At 46.0% G+C, this 23,599-nt stretch overlaps 1 pseudogene; it reads left to right on the top strand.

Moving 5' to 3' along the window:
* The first annotated feature begins 10,991 nt into the window (after positions 1 to 10,991).
* On the top strand, positions 10,992 to 21,852 carry LOC123082929 (methionine S-methyltransferase-like; annotated as a pseudogene).
* The last annotated feature ends 1,747 nt before the right edge of the window (positions 21,853 to 23,599 follow it).

Here is a 23,599-nt window from a genome sequence, read left to right as displayed (position 1 = left end):
ACACCCAAAGCATTTCTACGGTATCCGGGAGTTGCACAATCTCATGGTCTAAGGAAATGATACTTGACATTAGAAAAGCTTTAGCATACGAACTACATGATCTTTGTGCTAGGCTTAGGATTGGGTCTTGTCCATCACATCATTCTCCTAATGATGTGATCCCGTTATCAACGACATCCAATGTACATGGTCAGGAAACCGTAACGATCTATTGATCAACGAGCTAGTCAACTAGAGGCTTACTAGGGACATGGTGTTGTCTATGTACCCACACATGTATCTGAGTTTCCTATCAATACAATTATAGCATGGATAATAAACGATTATCATGAACAAGGAAATATAATAATAATAACTAATTTATTATTGCCTCTAGGGCATATTTCCAACAGTAGTAACTCCTGGGTATTTGATACCGGTGCTGTTGCTCATATTTGTAACTCACAGCAGGAGCTGTGGAATAAGCGGAGACTGGCGAAGGACGAGGTGACGATGCGCGTCGGGAATGGTTCCAAGATCGATGTGATCGTCGTCGGCACGCTGCCTCTACATTTACCCACGGGATTAGTTTTAAACCTCAATAATTGTTATTTAGTGCCAAGTTTGAGCATGAACATTGTATCTGGATCTCGTTTAATACGAGATGGCTACTCATTTAAATCCGAGAATAATGGTTGTTCTATTTATATGAGAGATATGTTTTATGGTCATGCCCCGATGGTCAATGGTTTATTCTTAATGAATCTCGAACGTAATGTTACACATATTCATAGTGTGAATACCAAAAGATGTAAAGTTGATAACGATAGTCCCACATACTTATGGCACTGCCGCCTTGGTCACATTGGTGTCAAGCGCATGAAGAAGCTCCATGCTGATGGACTTTTAGAGTCTCTCGATTATGAATCATTTGACACATGCGAACCATGCCTCATGGGTAAAATGACCAAGACTCCTTTCTCCGGAACAATGGAGCGAGCAACCAACTTATTGAAAATCATACATACTGATGTGTGCGGTCCAATGAGCGTTGATGCTCGTGGAGGATATCGTTATGTTCTCACTCTCACTGATGACTTAAGTAGATATGGGTATGTCTACTTGATGAAACACAAGTTTGAGACCTTTGAAAAGTTTAAAGAATTTCAGAATGAGGTAGAGAATCAACGTGACCGAAAGATAAAGTTCTTACGATCAGATCACGGAGGAGAATATTTAAGTCAGGAATTTGGTACACACTTAAGGAAATGTGGAATCGTTTCACAACTCACGCCGCCTGGAACACCTCAGCGTAATGGTGTATCCAAACGTCGTAATCACACTCTATTGGATATGGTGCGATCTATGATGTCTCTTACCGATTTACCGCTATCATTTTGGGGATACGCTCTAGACACAGCTACATTCACTTTAAATAGGGATCCGTCTAAATCCGTTGAGACGACACCGTATGAATTATGGTTTGGGAAGAAACCTAAGCTGTCGTTTCTAAAAGTTTGGGGATGCGATGCTTATGTCAAGAAACTTCAACCTAAAAAGCTCGAACCCAAGTCGGAAAAATGCGTCTTCATAGGATACCCTAAGGAAACCATTGGGTATACCTTCTACTTAAGATCCGAGGGCAAGATCTTTGTTGCCAAGAACGGATCATTTCTGGAAAAAGAGTTTCTCTCGAAAGGAGTAAGTGGGAGGAAAGTAGAACTCGATGAAGTACTACCTCTTGAACCAGAAAATAGTGCAGCTCAGGAAAATGTTCCTGTGGTGCCTACGCCGACTGGAGAGGAAATTAATGTTGATCAAGGTACTTCGGATCAAGTTGCTACTAAACTTCGTAGGTCTACAAGGACACGTTCCACACCAGAGTGGTATGGCAACCCTGTCCTGGAAATCATGTTGTTAGACAACGGTGAACCTTCGAACTATGAAGAAGCGATGACGGGCCCAGATTCCAACAAATGGCTTGAAGCCATACAATCCGAGATAGAATCCATGTATGAAAACAAAGTATGGACTTTGACAGACTTGCCCGATGATCGGCGAGCGATAGAAAACAAATGGATCTTTAAGAAGAAGACGGACGCGGATGGTAATATTACCATCTATAAAGCTAGACTTGTCGCTAAGGGTTATCGACAAGTTCAAGGGGTTGACTACGATGAGACTTTCTCTCCCGTAGCGAAGCTGAAGTCCGTATGAATCATGTTAGCAATTGCCGCATACTATGATTATGAGATATGGCAGATGGACGTCAAAACGGCATTCCTTAACGACTATCTTAAGGAAGAACTGTATATGATGCAGCCGGAAGGTTTTGTCGATCCTAAGAATGCTAACAAGGTATGCAAGCTCCATCGATCCATTTATGGACTGGTGCAAGCATCTCGGAGTTGGAACATTCGCTTTGATGAGATGATCAAAGCGTTTGGGTTTATGCAGACTTATGGAGAAGCCTGCGTTTACAAGAAAGTGAGTGGGAGCTCTGTAGCATTTCTCATATTATATGTAGATGACATACTTTTGATGAGAAATGATATAGAACTTTTGGACAGCATTAAGGCCTACTTGAATAAGTGTTTTTCAACGAAGGACCTTGGAGAAGCTGCTTACATATTAGGCATCAAGATCTATAGGGATAGATCAAGACGCCTCATAGGTCTTTCACAAAGCACATACCTTGATAAGATATTGAAGAAGTTCAATATGGATCAGTCCAAGAAAGGGTTCTTGCCTGTATTGCAGGGTGTGAGATTGAGCTCAGCTCAATGCCCGACCACGGCAGAAGATAAAGAAGAGATGAGTGTCATCCCCTATGCCTCGGCCATAGGATCTATTATGTATGCCATGCTGTGTACCAGACCTGATGTAAACCTTGCCTTAAGTTTGGTAGGAAGGTACCAAAGTAATCCCGGCAAGGAACACTGGACAGCGGTCAAGAATATCCTGAAGTACCTGAAAAGGACAAAGGACATGTTTCTCGTTTATGGAGGTGACGAAGAGCTCGTCGTAAAGGGTTACGTCGATGCTAGCTTCGACACAGATCTGGATGACTCTAAGTCACAAACCGGATACGTGTATATGTTGAATCGTGGAGCAGTAAGCTGGTGCAGTTGCAAGCAGAGCGTCGTGGTGGGATCTACATGTGAAGCGAAGTACATGGCAGCCTCGGAGGCAGCGCATGAAGCAATATGGATGAAGGAGTTCATCACCGACCTAGGAGTCATACCCAATGCGTCGGGGCCGATCACTCTCTTATGTGACAACACTGGAGCTATTGCCCTTGCCAAGGAGCTCAGGTTTCACAAGAAGACCAGGCACATCAAGCGTCGTTTCAACTCCATTCGTGAAAATGTTCAAGATGGAGACATAGATATTTGCAAAGTACATACGGATCTGAATGTTGCAGATCCGTTGACTAAACCTCTTCCGCGAGCAAAACATGATCAACACCAGAACTCTATGGGTGTTCGATTCATCACAATGTAACTAGATTATTGACTCTAGTGCAAGTGGGAGATTGTTGGAAATATGCCCTAGAGGCAATAATAAGAGGATTATTATTATATTTCCTTGTTCATGATAATTGTCTTTTATTCATGCTATAATTGTATTATCCGGAAATCGTAATACACGTGTGAATACCTAGACCACAATATGTCCCTAGTGAGCCTCTAGTTGACTAGCTCGTTGATCAACAGATAGTCATGGTTTCCTGACTATGGACATTAGATGTCATTGATAACGGGATCTAAACCTCGGCAAACGTCGGGCCGGGCCGGGTTTCGGGCCGGGCTTGTAAAAGCCCGACCTTCATTTCTCAAGCCCGAGCCCGGCCCGAAGCCCGAAATACTCCATATTTTCAAGCCCGAGCCCGGCCCGAAGTCAAGCCCGAAGCCCGAAAGCCCGACCCGAATGCTATTTTCTAGTACGCGCACGTGCAAGCCCGGCCCGAAGCCCTAAAGCCCGGCCCGAAATACAGGAAAATTGAAGCCCGAGCCCGGCCCGAACTATCTCTCGGGCTGCAAAACAAAGCCCGAGCCCGGCCCGGCCCGGGTTTTTCGGGCCGGGCTCGGGCCGGGTCGTCGGGCCGGGCTGCCCATGCCCGGGTTTAACGGGATCACATCATTAGGAGAATGATGTGATGGACAAGACCCAATCCTAAGCATAGCACAAGATCGTGTAGTTCGTTTGCTAGAGCTTTTCCAATGTCAAGTATCTTTTCCTTAGACCATGAGATGTGTAACTCCCGGATACCGTAGGAGTGCTTTGGGTGTATCAAACGTCACAACGTAACTGGGTGACTATAAAGGTATACTGCGGGCATCTCCGAAAGTGTCTGTTGGGTTGACACGGATCGAGACTGGGATTTGTCACTCCGTATGACGGAGAGGTATCACTGGGCCCACTCGGTAATGCATCATCATAATGAGCTCAAAGTGACCAAGTGTCTGGTCACGGGATCATGCATTACGGTACGAGTAAAGTGACTTGCCGGTAACGAGATTGAACGAGGTATTGGGATACCGACGATCGAATCTCGGGCAAGTAACATACCGATTGACAAAGGGAATTGTTTACGGGGTTACTTGAATCCTCGACATCATGGTTCATCCGATGAGATCATAAAGGAGCATGTGGGAGCCAATATGGGTATCCAGATCCTGCTGTTGGTTATTGACCGAAGAGCCGTCTCGGTCATGTCTATGTGTCTCCCGAACCCGTAGGGTCTACACACTTAAGGTTCGGTGACGCTAGGCTTGTAGAGATATGAGCATGCAGCAAACCGAAAGTTGTTCGGAGTCCCGGATGAGATCCCGGACGTTACGAGGAGTTCCGTAATGGTCCGGAGGTAAAGAGTTATATGTGGGAAGTCGAGTTTCGGCCATCGAAAAGTTTCGGGGGTCACCGGTATTGTACCGGGACCACCGGAAGGGTCCCGGGGGTCCACCGGGTGGGGCCACCCATCCCGGAGGGCCTCATGGGCTGAAGTGGGAGGGAAACCAGCCCCTGGTGGGCTGGTGCGCCCCCCGGGCCCCCCTCTGCGCCTAGGGTTGGGAACCCTAGGGGAGGGGGCGCCTCCACTTGCCTTGGGGGGCAAGTCTCCCCCCTTGGCCGCCGCCCCCCTAGGAGATCCCATCTCCTAGGGCAGGCGCCCCCCTGGGGTCCCTATATAAAGAGGGGGGGTGGGAGGGCAGCGCACCCTGACACCTGGCGCCTCCCTCCCCCCTTGCTGCACCTCCTCCTCCCGCAAACGCTTGGCGAAGCCCTGCCGGAGCCCTGCTGCATCCACCACCACCCCGTCGTGCTGCTGGATCTTCATCAACCTTTCCTTCCCCCTTGCTGGATCAAGAAGGAGGAGACGTCACGCTGACCGTACATGTGTTGAACGCGGAGGTGCCGTCCGTTCGGCGCTAGGATCTCCGGTGATTTGGATCACGACGAGTACGACTCCCTCAACCCCGTTCTCTTGAACGCTTCCGCTCGCGATCTACAAGGGTATGTAGATGCACTCCCCTCTCTCGTTGCTAGATGAACTCATAGATTGATCTTGGTGAACGTAGAATTTTTTTTATTTTATGCAACGTTCCCCTACAGTATCTGCATGGGAAATTCCCAACAGTGCATCGAAGCCTATCACATAGTAGTTCCACTTGATACGGAGAGCATCTAATCGGTAGAAGAACACACTTTGCTTGGTTGATCCTTAAACTAGAGGGTTCCACAAAGTCCTCAAGAATTGCCACACACATCCCAATCTCCGAGCCGAAGGGCTTGAAGAAGAGCATGGCAACATTGGCAAATATCGACAGGCGGCGAGAGAGTCCAAGCCTGCTCAGGATACTTGGGAACTTTGAACTATAGTAATTCCATTGAGAATAGAATTCTACTACCACCAGCACAATAGTCGTGCTTCAACGGCACATCAACTGTCTGGCACCATCATACTAGTTGTGCAGCAGCGGCGAGTTCCATCTTCCAAGTCACAGGTCATTGAAACATAAGGCCCATTCTTGCTTCTATACACATGCTGTCATCTTTTACTCGCACCAGAGTAGCACACAACAATTTTTTTTTGCAAATCAAATCAATAGGAGTTTTAATGTCATAGCGCATCATCAAGCAAAGTCAGCGATCAAAACTAAAAATAGACCTTTAGCTTTTCGTTGTCTCTCTTGAGATACAGGACCTTGTATCGCCAGAGTTGTTCTCATCATGTCAAGTGTGAGCCGTTTCACACTTCTCTCAAATATGTTGCTAGTGGAATATAAAACCTTTTGTTCTTCAGGAAAAAAAAAACCTAGAGCTTCAGCATTTTGCGCAGGTGCTGTCGTCAAATCATGGCACGAAGAAATCGGGGTTGAGTCTCCCTTGAAAAAATAATCTCTACTCCTAATGTCTCAGTTGGTAGATCGCGTTTCGGGTTTTATTTTCGTCCCACCTCACTCGGTCTTTTTTGGTACTTCTTTGGTACTTCCTCCCACCTCCCACCCGTTTTATTTCGCTGGTTTTTTTTCGTCCCTCCCCCACCCCATCGGTTTAGTTTCGCGTCACCCTCTCACACAACGAAAAAAATCTTAACGGATCATAACTTTTCATATTGGTGCAAGTTATTTTTAGTAATGTCTTTATGTGAAAGAATCAATCACGATCAATCTCTAAATATCAAATCTAAATTAATTAATCTTACCTTAAATTGCTCAATCACATTAATTAGGAAACAAAATAACCGATTTTAAGAAATATCTACTCTTAATGGAGGATATTACATACCAAACATAGGTACGTCATTAGCTCGCTTCCTTCCCTTCTCTTCCCTTCGTCCCTCAGTCCCATGCTCGTGGCGCTGAAGTGGCATCGACAGGCGATGGCGGCGAGGACAGCACGTGGCAGCCCCTGAAGCACGAACACGACTGCACCTCGGGTCTGCCGTCTCCCGAGATATGGGTGAGTTCTCGTGATGCCCACCATAAACCCTCACGTTCTACAAATTCCTCAACCTCTACCATCTCGATTTCGTCCATGCTCTGATCCAAACGACGATGCAGCTCCGGCCGATTGACAATGGAGGTTTGCCATCCTTCCTCTCAGCACCCACTCCTGGAGGAACGACATGCCATGCCGATCGAACCCGGTCGAGATCACTTACCAAGATTGCTATTTCTCTACTCTTAATGTCTCAGTTGGTAGGTCGCGTTCCGGGTTTTATTTTCGTCCCACCTCACCCGGTCTTTTTTGGTACTTCTTTGGTACTTCCTCCCACCTCCCACCCATTTTATTTCGCTGGTTTTTTTCGTCCCTCCCCCACCCCACCGGTTTAGTTTTGCGTCACCCTCTCACACAACGAAAAAAATCTTAACGGATCATAACTTTCCATACTGGTGCAAGTTATTTTTAGTAATGTCTTTATGTGAAAGAATCAATCATGATCAATCTCTAAATATCAAATCTAAATTAATTAACCTTACCTTAAATTGCTCAATCACATTAATTAGGAAACAAAATAACCGATTTTAAGAAAATATCTACTCTTAATGGAGGGTATTACATACCAAACATAGGTACGTCATTAGCTCGCTTCCTTCTCTTCTCTTCCCTTCGTCCCTCAGTCCAATGCTCGTGCCGCTGAAGTGGCATCGATAGGCGATGGCGGCGAGGACAGCACGTGGCAGCCCCTGAAGCACGAACACGACTGCACCTCGGGTCTGCCATCTCCCAAGATATGGGTGAGTTCTTGTGATGCCCACCCTAAACCCTCACGTCCTATAAATTTCTCAACCTCTACCATCTCGATTTCGTCCATGCTCTGATCCAAATGACGATGCAGCTCCGGCCGATTGACAATGGAGGTTTGCCATCCTTCCTCTCAGCACCCACTCCTGGAGGAACGACATGCCATGCCTATCGAACCCGTTCGAGATCACTCACCAAGATTGCTATTTCTCTACTCCTAATGTCTCAGTTGGTAGGTCGCGTTCCGGGTTTTATTTTCGTCCCACCTCACCCAGTCTTTTTTGGTACTTCTTTGGTACTTCCTCCCACCTCCCACCCGTTTTATTTCGCTGTTTTTTTTTCGTCCCTCCCTCACCCCACCGGTTTAGTTTCGCGTCACCCTCTCACACAACGAAAAAAATCTTAACGGATCATAACTTTCCATGCTGGTGCAAGTTATTTTTAGTAATGTCTTTATGTGAAAGAATCAATCACGATCAATCTCTAAATATCAAATCTAAATTAATTAACCTTACCTTAAATTGCTCAATCACATCAATTAGGAAACAAAATAACCGATTTTAAGAAAATATCTACTCTTAATGGAGGGTATTACATACCAAACATAGGTACATCATTAGCTCGCTTCCTTCCCTTCTCTTCCCTTCGTCCCTCAGTCCCATGCTCGTGGCGCTGAAGTGGCATCGACAGGCGATGGTGGCGAGGACAGCACGTGGCAGCCCCTGAAGCACGAACACGACTGCACCTCGGGTCTGCCGTCTCCCAAGATATGGGTGAGTTCTCGTGATGACCACCCTAAACCCTCACGTCCTACAAATTCCTCAACCTCTACCATCTCGATTTCGTCCATGCTCTGATCCAAATGACGATGCAGCTCCGGCCGATTGACAATGGAGGTTTGCCATCCTTCCTCTCAGCACCCACTCCTGGAGGAACGACATGCCATGCCGATCGAACCCGGTCGAGATCACTCACCAAGATTGCTATTTCTCTACTCCTAATGTCTCAGTTGGTAGGTCGCGTTCCGGGTTTTATTTTCGTCCCACCTCACCCGGTCTTTTTTGGTACTTCTTTGGTACTTCCTCCCACCTCCCACCCGTTTTATTTCGCTGGTTTTTTTTCGTCCCTCCCCCACCCCACCGATTTAGTTTCGCGTCACCCTCTCACACAACGAAAAAAATCTTAACGGATCATAACTTTCCATGCTGGTGCAAGTTAATTTTAGTAATGTCTTTATGTGAAAGAATCAATCACGATCAATCTCTAAATATCAAATCTAAATTAATTAACCTTACCTTAAATTGCTCAATCACATCAATTAGGAAACAAAATAACCGATTTTAAGAAAATATCTACTCTTAATGGAGGGTATTACATACCAAACATAGGTACGTCATTAGCTCGCTTCCTTCCCTTCTCTTCCCTTCGTCCCTCAGTCCCATGCTCGTGGCGCTGAAGTGGCATCGACAGGCGAAGGCGGCGAGGGCAGCACGTGGCAGCCCCTGAAGCACGAACACGACTGCACCTCGGGTCTGCCGTCTCCCAAGATATGGGTGAGTTCTCGTGATGCCCACCCTAAACCCTCACGTCCTACAAATTCCTCAACCTCTACCATCTCGATTTCGTCCTCTGATCCAAATGACGATGCAGCTCCGGCCGATTGACAATGGAGGTTTGCCATCCTTCCTCTCAGCACCCACTCCTGGAGGAACGACACGCCATGCCGATCGAACCCGGTCGAGATCACTGACCAAGATTGCTATTCGGATGTTTTTTGTCAAAAAGTGAAGAGTGGGACGTGATCTGCACTTTTGTTAATATCTCTACTCCAAATGTCTCAGTTGGTAGGTCGCGTTCCGGGTTTTATTTTCGCCCCACCTCACCCGGTCTTTTTTGGTACTTCTTTGGTACTTCCTCCCACCTCCCACCCGTTTATTTTGCTGGGTTTTTTTTGTCCCTCCCCCACCCCACCGGTTTAGTTTCGGGTCACCCTCTCACACCGGTTTATTCTCGCCTGTTAACGCCACCGTCTCCACCGCCACGTACAAGAAAACGGTGGGCAGAACCATCCATTCCAATCGCACACCCCCACCCTCCTCCGCAATCCCTAGCCCCGCATCACCCTATCGCTTTCTCGCCTCTCTTTCCCCTCGATGTAGATGGTGCCGAGCGGCGGCCTCGAGCACCGGCAGTGCCACCCTCTCTATCTTCGCTGCGTCGAGAGATGGGCCGAGGCTATCGTCGGTTCGCCGCCCACGACTGGGCCGCCTCCGGTTGTCGCGCACCACCGACTCCACCTAACGTGCCCGACCCTCTCCGCTTTCGACCTTCCGGTGACCACATCCCTCCGCGCCTCCATCCATCATCCACAAGGCCACTCCCTGCACCCACCCTCCTAAATTCTCCATACCGGCGGACAATCACCGAAGATCCAAGTTGGCCCGATATCAATTTTGTTACATGCTTTCTTTATCAGTTGGTGATGGGAATGGGTTCCAATTTCTCTCTCTGACTGTGGATTCGCAGGCAAGAAGCGCTTCTACATGCATCCTCCTGTCGGTCCCTAAAGTACCAAGGTAAATGGTTGATGTTGCGTTTGTCTAGGATGATATATGTTGGCTCTGTTCCGGTTCATCCGAGCAGTTTGGTGACTAATTTACTGATAATTTAATTATATTAATTAAATGAGTCGGGTGTATCGTCGTGCATTTATCTTGCCAGTAATGTTCTATGATGCTCTGATGCACTTTGGGAATTGGTTATCTTGTCTTCAGTGCAGAACATTTGTTTATTAATGCATGAGAAGAATCCTTGTTACTACCTTGAACCTATTTTATAATCCATATTGTTATGCACTAGCGCGTGTGCGTGTGAAATAGATGGATTATGGTCCCGTACCCAATAAGATGGATATGTGTGTGTGTTAGAGAGAGAGAGAGGGAGAGGGGGAGAGAGAGTGAGGAGGAGGGAGGGAGAGAGAGTGTGTGAGAATTTGATGGTAAAAAGGTCGTCAATGTCAGTTGATATGTATGAGAATATTAAATGTAATATTAACATAATTGATATTGAACTCTTAAAGTTAATGTGGCCCCGTTGCAACCCACGGGTGTTCTTCTAGTAAGAAGAACAATCGAGGTTGACCCATTTCTGTAGGTTGACTCCACTCCACTGTCCATGTCCCACTGCACAAGAGGTTGACCCATTTCTGTAGAACAAAAAGGTTGTACTTTTCGAGTTCGCCCCCACCCTTCCTCGCTGCCGGCGCCGCCCATTCCCCATCTTTTCTTCGTAGCTAGAATCTTTCCTCGCGTCCGGGCTCCTCCCCGCCCCCCGCCCGAACCATCGACCTTGACCTGGCCGGGGACGCATGGCGGCGAGCGAGGACGGCAGCGGAAACGGCGGCGTGGAGGCCTTCCTGGCGTCGTGCGCGGCGTCCAGCGACGAGGCGTACGGCGCCTCCAGGCCCCTGCCACGCGCGCCCAGGCGAGGCGCCTCCTCGGCGCCGTCCGTCGCCGCCTCGCCGACGACCCCGCCGCCGGACAGGAGGAGGAGTGCTTCCGCGCCTTCAGCCTCCGCATCCGCGACGTCGTCCTACAAGGTCGGCCCACATCCTCCCCCCACTCCCCGGCAAATCGAATCGGTAAAAGTCGAATGTTGATCCGGCCATCACCGCCCATCAGCACTGAACTTTGTAATCGGTTTGCTTAAAATTTTGAATCTGTCTGGCGTATTTTATTTGACCGCAGTTTAGCTCTTAATTAGGTTTTCGCTTCAGAATTTCCCTTTTGTGGGGATCACTTCTTAGGGTATCTGATTCCTAAAAGCTCTTTATATGAATCTATTATATAGATGTTTCTAGGGTTATTGTATATAGATGTAGTGGTCTTTGTGCAGGAAAAACTGCAGTTTACAAGTTTCTTACATTATGTGGACTGGAGTCCGGACCTGCCATGATTCCTTTGTTATTATTTGTACATATAAATTATTAACTGCTGTCTTTAGTTCGCGCATGTCACGATGGTAAAAGCTTTCATTATTACTGATTTTTGTTCTGGTTGCGTAAGAAATTTATCAAATGCTTTTAGGATCCAAGCAAAGAAAGAAGCTAATAATGATGGAGATACCTAGCGTTTTCGGTCCTGGAGATAGGTCTATCACTCTCTACGAGGGCATCAATCATCATCCAGATCCAGATTCCATTTTCAGGAGTAAGACCGTCGCACAGCTGGGATGTGGCAATGGTTGGATATCCATTGCGCTAGCAGAAAAATGGTGCCCTTCCAAGGTTGGTGTCTCTTGTCCCGTCTCCTTTGGACATTTATCTTATGGTCGTTGTTATGTAAGTGGGAACTGCAGCAGTTTGACATTTGTTTATAGAAGTGGGTGCTCCATAGTTAGATATTTACTCAGGTTTGATGATATGATACTTCTCAGACTTCTGATAATCTGCCGACAGTCTAAGTTAGTCGGAACATCTGAGAAAACGATATATGTTGAGCATTCTTCCGAATCTAGGCGAGGCACTAGTACACACTGAATAATCTGTCTTTCGAAAGGGAAAAGAGAAAATAACACGCAATTATTTGAGCCTCAGATGCCAGGGAACTGAATTAGTTCTGGCTCAGCTCTACATTACGTTAATAGTTCAGCCACATATTTTTGCCAGAATCCAAGCTGAGCATCTTTTGTTTCTTTGAAGGTCTATGGTCTGGATATTAACCCAAGGGCAATCAAGATTGCATGGATAAATCTTTATTTAAATGCACTGGACGACGATGGTCTTCCAATTTACGACAGGGAGGGGAAAACACTGCTTAATAGAGTTGAATTCCATGAATCTGATCTTCTTTTTTTACTGTAGAGACAACAAGATAGAACTTGATAGCATTGTTGGATGCATACCGCAGGTACGGTCAAACGAAATTGTAGTAGACCCAGAACTGAAGGAAAATGCTGACTCTTATAATCTAATTTTCAGATTCTTAAACCCAATCCAGAGGCAATGTCAAAGATTATCACTGAAAATTTAAGCAAGGAGTTCTTGTATTCCTTGAGCAGCTACTATGCTCTTCAAGTAAGTCAGGCATCTTTTGCATGTTCATCACTTCAGCCATTTAATCTACCAAATACCAACGGTGATTTATCTTAACATTGTTTTTTTCTAGCTGGGTTAGGAGGATCAAGAGTGAACTTTAAACCTACACATTTTTTTTCTGTAACTGCATTATTGTTCTTTGTAACCAGATTAGAAGAAAAAAATGTGTTTCAAACATATGTCATTTCCTTGTAGGCGTGTTCCTACCCCTGATATAATAAAAGTATACTTCAGAAATAATATATGATCTGTATGACTATATTTCTAACTTGATTCCACAAGTATAATTGAGTTAACAGCTTTGGGCTCTACACTAACATGGGCAACCAGAACAAATGATGGACAGTAGAATTACTTTCTTGGGGAGTAATCCTTTCCTCATCTCAACTTTGCATGGCTTTATTGTGTTACAATTTATAACTATAAACATGATTAGCATTCCACACTTTTCCATGAAAAATGAATGAATGATTGCTGAAATATGGAGTTATTCACAGTTTCTTCTAGAACACTGGAATTATTAGCAGTGATATTCAATTTTTCTCTGTTTGAATAGAGTTTTGATTTGTTGCTATGCATTGATAATCTGTCTGACATGATGTACACAGATTTTCTCATAAAGTCAATATTTCTTATTCCAATTTCCCTTTTGTTCATTTCTTGTATGCTTGTAAACTTACTGCATGACTTACTGCCTCCAGGGTTTTGTGGAGGACCAATTTGGCCTCGGGTTGATTGCACGAGCAGTTGAAGAAGGGATGACTGTCATAAAGCCTACGGGTACTATGATATTCAACGTGGGAGGCCAACCAGGTCAAGGTGTCTGTGAATGCCTATTTCTACGCCATGGATTTCGCATCACTAAGCTCTGGCAAACAAAAATTATGCAGGTAGCATTTCTGTGACATACCATATGTTAATTAATCAGGAATTCCTGGTTTGGCCAACAATATATACTCCGAGATTTTCGTAAAAGAAGTACTTTGAGTTGTACTACAGTTAGTAGGGTTCTATAATGCAACGAAATGCCAGCTTATCATTATATATTAAAATGCCATTTTTTTGTGTGGATTACCAACTAGTTGGTTTGTTTGCAGGCTGCGAACACAGATATTTCGGCCTTAGTTGAATTTGAGAAAAATAGCCCGCATCGATTTGAGTTCTTCATGGGTTCTGTGGGGGATCAACCTGTTTCTGCACGCACTGCCTTGGCATACATGGAATCAGGTGGCCATATTTCACATGCTTTGTCCGTGTATAGCTGTCAACTTCGCCAACCCAACCAGGTTCTTTGTCGTTCTCTTTAGATTTGTAAAAACAATATTATAGCGACATAAATATTACTAATTCAGAGAATTTTCAGGTGAAGAAACTAACTGAGATACTTAAAAATGTATTCCATGAAGTCAGCAGGTCCCTCGATTTGTCCTTCGCTGATGATTCTACTGCCCAGGAAAAGATCACATTCCTAGTATACCTAGCTAGTTTCTTAAATGCGACCAAGCCCAATCCTTGTCAACCTCCAGCTGGATGTTTGAACTTCAGGAAACTTGTTGCTGAATTTATGAAGAGCTACCACCACATCCCATTAAATCCTGATGTAAGTCTTGGTGGCTATTGTCTTTACAATTAGTTATACCATAATTTCTCATATTGAGCTATTCTGTGCTTGTATCTTATGCATTATATGATGCTCCCTTTTCATTTCTTGTACACCAGAATTTTGTTGTATTCCCTTCCCGTGCGGTGGCAGTCGAAAATTATCTTCGACTGTTCTCACCAGCGCTTGCAATTGTTGATGAACATTTGACCAGACACTTGCCCATGCAATGGTTAGGATATTCAGAAATCGAGGTACCTCTCTGTCTGTCTGTCTCTCTCTTTCTCTCTGTGTGTGTGTGTGTGCGTGCGTGTGTGTCATGCAACACTTCTTGTTTGAGCAGCATGTGATCTGTACTGCTTAGTAGTGTTTTATAAAAATATCTTGTTTGATGGGAACATGGAAAAGACATACCTGTTATGTGAAGAAAAATGTTGGCTCAAGAATGTTGAATACTACTGCTTCTTTTTGAAATTTCAGGGAAGAATAGATTGCAACAATGCTGAAGGCGTGATCACTGTAATTGAAGCACCACGCCAATCAGATTTACTGATTGAGTTGGTCAGAAAACTGAAGCCTCAGGTTGTCGTTACTAGCATTGCCCAGTTTGAGGCTATCACCAGTGCTGCTTTCTCGAACATACTAAGCGCAACAGAAGATGTTGGTTGCCGGTTGTTCCTAGATATTTCAGAGAACCTGGAGTGGTCTTGTCTGCCAAGCTCAAATGGTGTGTTGAAATATCTTATTGGAAACACCCTACCTTCGCATGCTTTCTGTGAAGGAGACTTATATACCATTTCATACCATTTAGCCTGGAACTCTATTAGAACTTCTGTGCATTCTTGCACCTACATTGGAAACAGTCTTAAGGTTTCATTTTGTATCTGCTCCATCTTACTTTTGGTTAAAATTTGCAGGTTTATTCTGATCTGGAAGTTGCTTTTGCCATTTCTGAGGATGCTTCTGTCTGCAAGGCATTGTCACAAACAATTGAGCTATTGGAAGGAAATACTTCTGTGATCAGCCAGCAATATTATGGCTCTCTTTTCCATGAGCTGCCGGCGTTTCAAATTGGTGACCGTCATCAGCATGCACATCAAGTGGTAAGCAGAATTTCCCTCCTCTGATTCTCCGCCTCACGGTAACATCTTGGGCTTGTCTAATTTCCCGGCATAAGTCAGCTAGTTCTAAAATCCTGGGTTTGTCGCTCCTCCGTTAGTTGGATACACACTTATTTACAGTGACCAGCTAAATTTATCAGTGGGATATTTGATTATGTTTTCATCATGACTAATAGCAAGTAAAATTCCCCGCAAAAAAATGTAAGTAAAATTATTAATAATATGGCCAGGCACCTATGGAAAACCACCCTCAAGAAAAAAAGGACGCATGTGGAATACTTTTGTGACCTTTGTTAGGAATATGCAACTTAGTATTCCAATGAGGCCATAGGCCGATATATATACATGTACAGGTGTGGAACATATGCAGGAAACCCCTTATATAATGGGATAAATACAAAGGGGCACATGACTATATTATATATACTCTAACACCCCCCCTCAAACTCATGGTGGATGAACAACACTGAATTTGGAGAGATAGAAGCAGAGTCGGTGTAGTGACAGAAACACCAAAATCCTGAAGTAACCACCGTAACCAAGTCACCTCTGCTGTCAAAAGAGCCATCGCTCGTAACTCAGCCTCTGCACTCGAACGGGAAACTGCGGTCTGTTTCTTTGTCTTCCAGGCAATGAGAGAACCACCAAGAAAAACACAGTAAGCAGAAAGTGAACGGCGATCTGAAGGATCACTAGCCCACGTAGCATCCGAATAGGCCTGAAGCTGTAAAGAACTGGAGCGAGGAAAGAATAGACGGTGAGAGATCGTACCCCGAAGATATTGAAGAACACGAAGGAGATGACTATAGTGAACCGATGTGGGAGCAGAGACAAACTGACTCAGAATATGAACCGGATAAGAGATGTCCGGACGAGTGACAGCTAGATAGACAAGACTGCCAACAAGATGACGATAACGCGTCGGGTCAGGGAGAGGATCACCATCGGTAGCACGGAGGTGAACATTGAGCTCCATAGGAGTCTCAACAATGCGCTCGTCAGTAAGAGCAGCACGAGCAAGAAGATCCTGGATATACTTTTCCTGGGATATAAAAAAGCCATCAGAGGTAGAAGAGACTTCAATCCCAAGAAAGTAGCGAAGAGGTCCAAGATCAGACATAAGAAATTGCTCACTAAGACGGGCCTTTACAAAGGCACTATACTCGGGGTCATCCCCAGTGATGATCATGTCATCAACATAGAGAAGAAGAAGAGTCCGACCACGAGGAGAAAGGTGAATAAACAATGCTGGATCGTGAGCACTTGCTGAAAAACTAGCGGCAGTGACCACATAGGCAAAACGCTCAAACCAGGCGCGGGGGGCTTGCTTAAGGCCATAGAGAGAGCGACGAAGACGACATACCATGCCATCAGGAACAGAATACCCAGGTGGTGGCTGCATGTACACCTCCTCACGCAGCTCACCATTAAGAAAGGCATTCTTAACATCAAGCTGAGATATAGACCAGTGGCGTGCAGAGGCAACGGCAAGAAGTGTACGAACAGTGGTCATGGGCCACAGGAGCAAAAGTCTCGTCATAATCACGACCATGCTCCTGCTGAAAACCACGAGCCACAAGACGAGCTTTGTGACGCTCAAGAGAACCATCAGAGCGAGTCTTAACCTTGTAGACCCACTTACAAGTGATGGGACGGACGCTGGGAGGAAGAGAAACAAGATCCCAGGTACCAGTGCATTCAAGAGCAGCAATCTCCTCTGCCATCGCAAACTACCATTCAGGATGAACAACAGCTTGACGGTAAGAAGTCGGCTCAAGAACAACAGCACCAATGGTGGGAAATCCAAAGCGATCAACAGGCGGACGAGGACGAGAACGCAAGCCATAAGTAGGCTGAGAGGAAGATGACGACGCATCCATAGAGGCATCCACCGGTCGTGAACGACGAGTGTAATGCTGAGGAAAAGATGGAACAATAGAAGGAGGAATCGCCAAGGTAGAATCAGGGGGTGGCGACGAAGAAGTCACCGGAGATGAAGGTGTAGAATCAGGTGACATGCTAGGCGTGGAGACCGGGGAAGATGGTGGCTGCAAATCGACTGGAGGTGGAGAAGCAGAGGGAGTGGAACGAATAGGCACAGGCTCGACGGGGGTGATAGGTGAGTCAGGAAAAGTGAGGAAAGAGATATCCTCCACTGAAAAAGTCGAGGAAGATGGCGTGGGTAGAAGGGACGAGACTCATCCAAAGTCACGTCTCGAGAGATACGCATCCGACGACCGATAGGATCCCAACAACTATAGCCCTTATGCTCATCACTGTAGCCTAAGAAGACACACTCAACAGACTAAGCGGTCAGTTTGGTGCGTTCGTGATGGGAAAGAAGAACATAGCAAACACAACCAAACAAGCGAAGCATCGAATAATTGGGAGAACGATCAAAAAGATGCTCGAAAGGAACACCACCCTGTAGAGCAGCGGAAGGCTGTATATTGATAAGATAGGTGGAGGTGGAGACGGCCTCAGCCCAGAAATGAGGCGGGAGAGAGGCGGCGATCATCAACGCATGAGCCGTCTCAAGAAGGTGACGATGCTTGCGCTCAGCCACACCATTCTGAGCATGAGCACCGGGACAAGAGAACTTAGCAAGAGTGCCCTGCTCAGCAAGAACTCCACGCAACATCTTGGAGATATACTCTCCAGCAGAGTCAGCACGGAACACACGAATAGGCGTAGAGAACTGAGTGTGAACCATGGCAGCAAAACGCTTATAGATAGATAAGACCTCACTACGAGAAGACATAAAATATATCCACGTGTGTCGCAAGAAATCATCTATAAAGATAATATAGTAGCGATGACCTCCCTTCAAGGCAAAGGGAGATGGACCCCAAACATCAGAGTGAACAAGGTCGAAAGGACGCCGAGACACAGTCTCACTATGAGGATAAGGTAACTGGACCTGTTTACCAAGCCGACAACCCTGACAGTCTAAAGACACACCGCCGGAGACGGATCCAAGAAGATCACATCGAACTAAGGATGAGAGACGAGAGCCACATAAATGACCAAGGCGATGATGCCACTGCTGAAAAGAGCTGGTAGACAAGGCAACAGTGGTGGAGAGACTGGCGGCGGTGGCAACGGATGGAAGGTGAAGCCAGTCAAGCTCCCAGAGACCCTGAGAGTCACGGCGCCGGAGGCCAGCACCAAGAAGAGCACCAGTGTGACGGTCTAGAACGGAACGTGAGTCAAAGTCGAGAATGACCCTGCAACCAGAGTCAACAATCTGACCACCGGAAATGAGCTGCGTGGTAAATCGAGGAACATGAGCAACATCGGGAACATGAAAAGATGAAGTGCTAAGAGTGCCTCGACAAGTAACTGGGAGAGAGGTACCATCCGCAGTAAAAACATGAACATGAGAATCGAGAGGTCGAGTAGAGGACAGAATGGATGAATCATGAGTCATATGAAAAGATGCTCCAGTATCAAGAATCCACGGAGATGTACCTGCTTGTGTAGAGGGTGGTCTCACAATGCCAGAAGAGTCAGTAGCAGAACCAATAAAACCTGTCGGTGAAGAACCAGGGGACGCATCGAGCAGGCATCGAAGCCGCGTAATCTCCTGCTCAGTCAGGAGCTCAACTGAAGTGGTCGACTTAGATGCGCCCGACGGTGAAGAGCCGGAGGCAGCCAGCAGATCGCGAAGTCGCACAATCTCCTGCTCGGTGAAGTACATAGCTGAAGGAGTCGACGCGGTAGCACCACGAGAGGAGCGATCACCACCACCCGTGGAAGCCGCTAGATGTGGCGATGTAGCATGATCAGTAGCGTCCGCAAAGGCCGATGGAGGTGGAGGTGTAGAGCGACAATCACCATGTGTGAAGATCGCAGGAGGAGCCGCAAAAGAGCGACAAGCCTAGTCTATGAAAGACGCCGAAGGAGACGACGCCATAGGCGGACGGGCACCAAGCACTGAGGATCGATGCATGTGCAAGATAGGATCGGTATAGGGAACACCCCCAGAAGGCAACGAGCAGCAATGAGACATCTGATCAAACGAAGACGTACTCTTTTTTTTAGCCAACCCAACCAGTCAATCCCGAATTCCTGATCCACCGGAACACAGCGTCGCTGGATGCCTGGATGAAGCAGCCCAATGTCCAAAGTAGCAGCCGAGGCCTCGCTCAGATCGAGCGGGCGGCTGACTCGTGCTGCCGTGCACGCGCGTCTGTACAGCTGGATTCGACGAGGGCAGCGGGATCTGGTGAGGGCGGCCGAGACCAGCAGCTGGCGGCGGAATCCACTAAGGAGCGGCGCCGGCAATGGAACCAGACAACCAGTCGATGGAGGACTGGCAAGGACGCACCAAAAAGATAGAGCCGGGAGACCTGTAGATTCAGCCGAAGTACGCGGACGGGCGTGCAGTAGAGTAGGAGCAGCAATCGGCCGGGGAGAGACCGAGAAAGAGAGGCGCAGCGACGGCGGACACACAAATTTTTGGATCGGAGGAGCACGAGTTGCGCGTGCGAAAAAAAAGCCTAGGCTCTAATACCATGTTAGGAATATGCAACTTAGTATTTCAATGAGGCCATAGGCCGATATATATACATGTACAGGTGTGGAACATATGCAGGAAACCCCTTATATAATGGGATAAATACAAAGGGGCACATGACTATATTATATATACTCTAACAACCTTAATGTTTAACTGTTTTGATTTGTTGGCTTTTAATATCTTTTTCAGAGACAAGCAGCAGAAAAGATACCTGAGAAGATGATACAGTTTTCTAATTCAGCCATGTCTACCCTAAAAGAAGCTGATTTGTTCACTCCTGATTCCAAGGATTCTAGTGTCATTCATATGGATTTAGACCGCAGCTTCTTACCAGTACCTTCTCCACTGGGCGGCTCCATTTTAGCAAGTTTTGCTCGGCGGAACGTCATGGATTTTGAAACTGACGTTCGTTCCAGCATCGAACAGCTGGTGGGAGATAACTATGGTTTCCCAGGAGACAGTTGTCCCGACGTTACATTTAACAACCGTTCATGTGGCTTCTCTAAGGAAATTATATATGGCAGCACCTGTCTCACACTCTTCAACAAGCTTGTCCTTTGCTGTATGAGGGAGCAAGGCGCCTTCCTTTTCCCCATGGGCACCAATGGGCACTATGTCTCGGCAGCAAAGTTTATGAATGCAAAAACATTGACGATTCCAACAAATGTACGTTCAGGCTTCAAGATTGAACCGACCGCTCTAAGAGCAGCTCTGGATGATGCATATGAGAATGAGAATGTATGGCCATGGGTGTATATTTTTGGCCCTACAGTTAACCCTTCTGGTTCCCTGTACAGTGATGACGAGATAAAAGATTTGCTTTCCATTTGTGCTGAACATGGAGCTAGGGTAGTGATAGACACCTCCTCCTCTGGTCTGGAGTTCGAAACCGGAGATGGCCGGAGCCTGTGGAATTTGGATAGTTTTTCTTATAATATTGCTTCATGTCTCGCACTCCGCGTTTTTATGCTTGGGGAGCTGTCCCTTCAGCTGACCATGAGTGGGTTTGACTTTGGGTTTATGATTTACATTGACCCGTCCTTGATCAAACATATGTTAACAAGCCTGAGTCAACCACACCACACATTGAAGTATACTTTCAGAAAACTGTTGTGTCTTAAGAACAAGAGGGACCAGCGCTTCTCTGATCTCATTGAGGAGCAAAAGGAGACACTGAAGCATCGTGCCGATAAGTTGACTAAGGTTAGCTCTCTGTGACATTCTAAATCGCCCTCTCAAACTTTGTGTTCCCTCCCAAATCTTAGTCCAGAGATGGGACATTGGCAGTTCAGAGAAATCTTATGTTTGGCATGAACGCCCCTTTTTTGTTTTCATTTTCTGATTTCCTGCAATGAACAGACACTCGAGAGCTGTGGCTGGGATGTCGTCGGCTGCCATGGCGGTATCTCAATGCTGGCGAAACCAACGGCCTACATCGGCAAATCGTTCAAGATAGACACTTTCGAAGGCGAGCTCGATGGCTGCAACATCAGGGAAGCGCTCCTTAGATCCACTGGACTCTGCATATCCACCAGCAAGTGGACCGGGATACCGGACTACTGCCGGTTCAGCTTTGCTCCCGAGAGCAGCGAATTCGACCAGGCGATGGACTGCATAACTCGGTTCAGGGAGTTGGTTCTAGGAGACAATGCACAGATGAATGTTAATAGTAGCTAGGGGTTAATTTGAGTCATCCTCATGGAAAGTAAAACCTGAAGAGATGTAGTAATGTTTTTTCTTTTATCTGCTTGGTAACTGATTATAAAATGGAAATGAGGTTTTCTGATGGAATTGCTGGCGAGTGGCTTATATTGTGGAGAATATAGAGGAGTATTCCTTCACTATGGGTATATCATAAGACCAAACCGGATGCTAACTACTTTATCTACTGGAATCAAATACTTCGACTAAATTTCATAAAGCAGACGGTTTAGTGGCTCAACTTTTCAAGATATCCTGAAAAACGTTTTTATATTATGGGACGGAGGAAGTAGTTATCACCGTCCCTGAACAATGAACTGACTTCAGCAGATTGACTTGCTTGATTTGTATCGCTTTACCTGTTAATCATGCTGTCAGCAGCACTACCATGTTTAACTGTGGGCAAAGACCCCAACTTGTTGATTCAAGAACACCCAGTTCTTCTTAGATGAGACATCACTAAGGAAAGAATGCTGAAAGGTAACTTTCTATTTCTGTTCTACAATTATCTGCTTAAATTGCGAAAGAGTACCCAAGAAGCAACTTTATATCATACTCCCTCCGTCCCAAATAAGTATCTTGACCTTAGTACAACTTTACACTAAAGGTAGTGTTAGGAATAAGCAACTTATCTTTATTGAAGGCCCAAGGGGCATATATATATTACACAAGACTTGAGGTGCAAGGAAACTAAACATAGACTAATAAGGACTCCTAGACCAATACTAATACTCCTTAACACCCCCCCCCTCAAATGCAAAGCGTATGCAATAGCATTGCATTTGAAGAAGTGTAATACTAAAAAAAATGATAATCCAAATCCGCGTCTTGAGAGTGTCGTCGTAGCATGAAGAGTCTTCAAAACCTGTCAAGTCGCCAAAGGGGATAACGAAGAGATGGCACATCAGAGGAAGACACCGCACCAATAGAAGATACAATAGAAGTATCAAGAGAAGATGGGTTGTCAAAAGAAGATGGCCATCAAGAGAAGAAGCATTGCTTAAAGAATCATGGCCCATGAAAACCGACGGCGAAAGAAGTTCGGCGGCAAGAGAATGAGCTTAGATCAACAATGCAAAGAGAGGCCACAGAAATCCTATAGAGAGGACAATGACCAGAAAAAGGATGACGGACAAAAGTTTGGTGGACTCGCATGACATGAGAAACACAAAATATCAACAGATTTGGTGGACACAGCAGAAAACAAGGAAGGTAAAATCTAGGAAGCATACACGACACAAAGATGCAAAATCCATCGTGTATGCAGAAGACATTGGACTCCTTTTTTTTTGTTGTTGAAATCAAGATGGGAACGGAAAGACAGCAGCTAGTATGCAGGAGCGAACTCAGCAGCAAAGCAGCAGCTATAGCACAGCAGCCTGAACGCAGCAGCACGCACATCGATCTGGAGCTGGACGAGGTAACCCGATCTGGCGCACAGGTGCGAACGCAGCACAGTAGCCAACCAGGCGAGGCGGGCTTTGATCCATGCAGGCGATCACGGCTGTGCAGGCGCACGTCATGGGCGCACTCATCACCAGTTTGGATCCAGCGAAGCAGCTGGGCGGCAGGTGCCCCGCGAACGACAGCGGAAGACGAGATCGACCCAGAAAAGAATAGATCGACCGAGAAAAAAAAACTAGTGAATCGTAAGGACGAGTTGCGGCGTCCGGAGACCTAAACCTAGGCTCTAATACCATGTTAGAAATAAGCAACTTATCTTTATTGAAGGCCCAAGGGGCATATATATATTACACAAGACTTGAGGTGCAAGGAAACTAAACATAGACTAATAAGGACTCCTAGACCAATACTAATACTCCTTAACAGGT

This window comes from Triticum aestivum, chromosome 4A (genome assembly GCF_018294505.1).
Source record: "Triticum aestivum cultivar Chinese Spring chromosome 4A, IWGSC CS RefSeq v2.1, whole genome shotgun sequence".
Lineage (NCBI taxonomy): Eukaryota > Viridiplantae > Streptophyta > Magnoliopsida > Poales > Poaceae > Triticum > Triticum aestivum.
The sequence above is the reverse complement of the archived record's forward strand: the minus strand, read 5'-3'. Positions and strand labels throughout refer to the sequence as shown.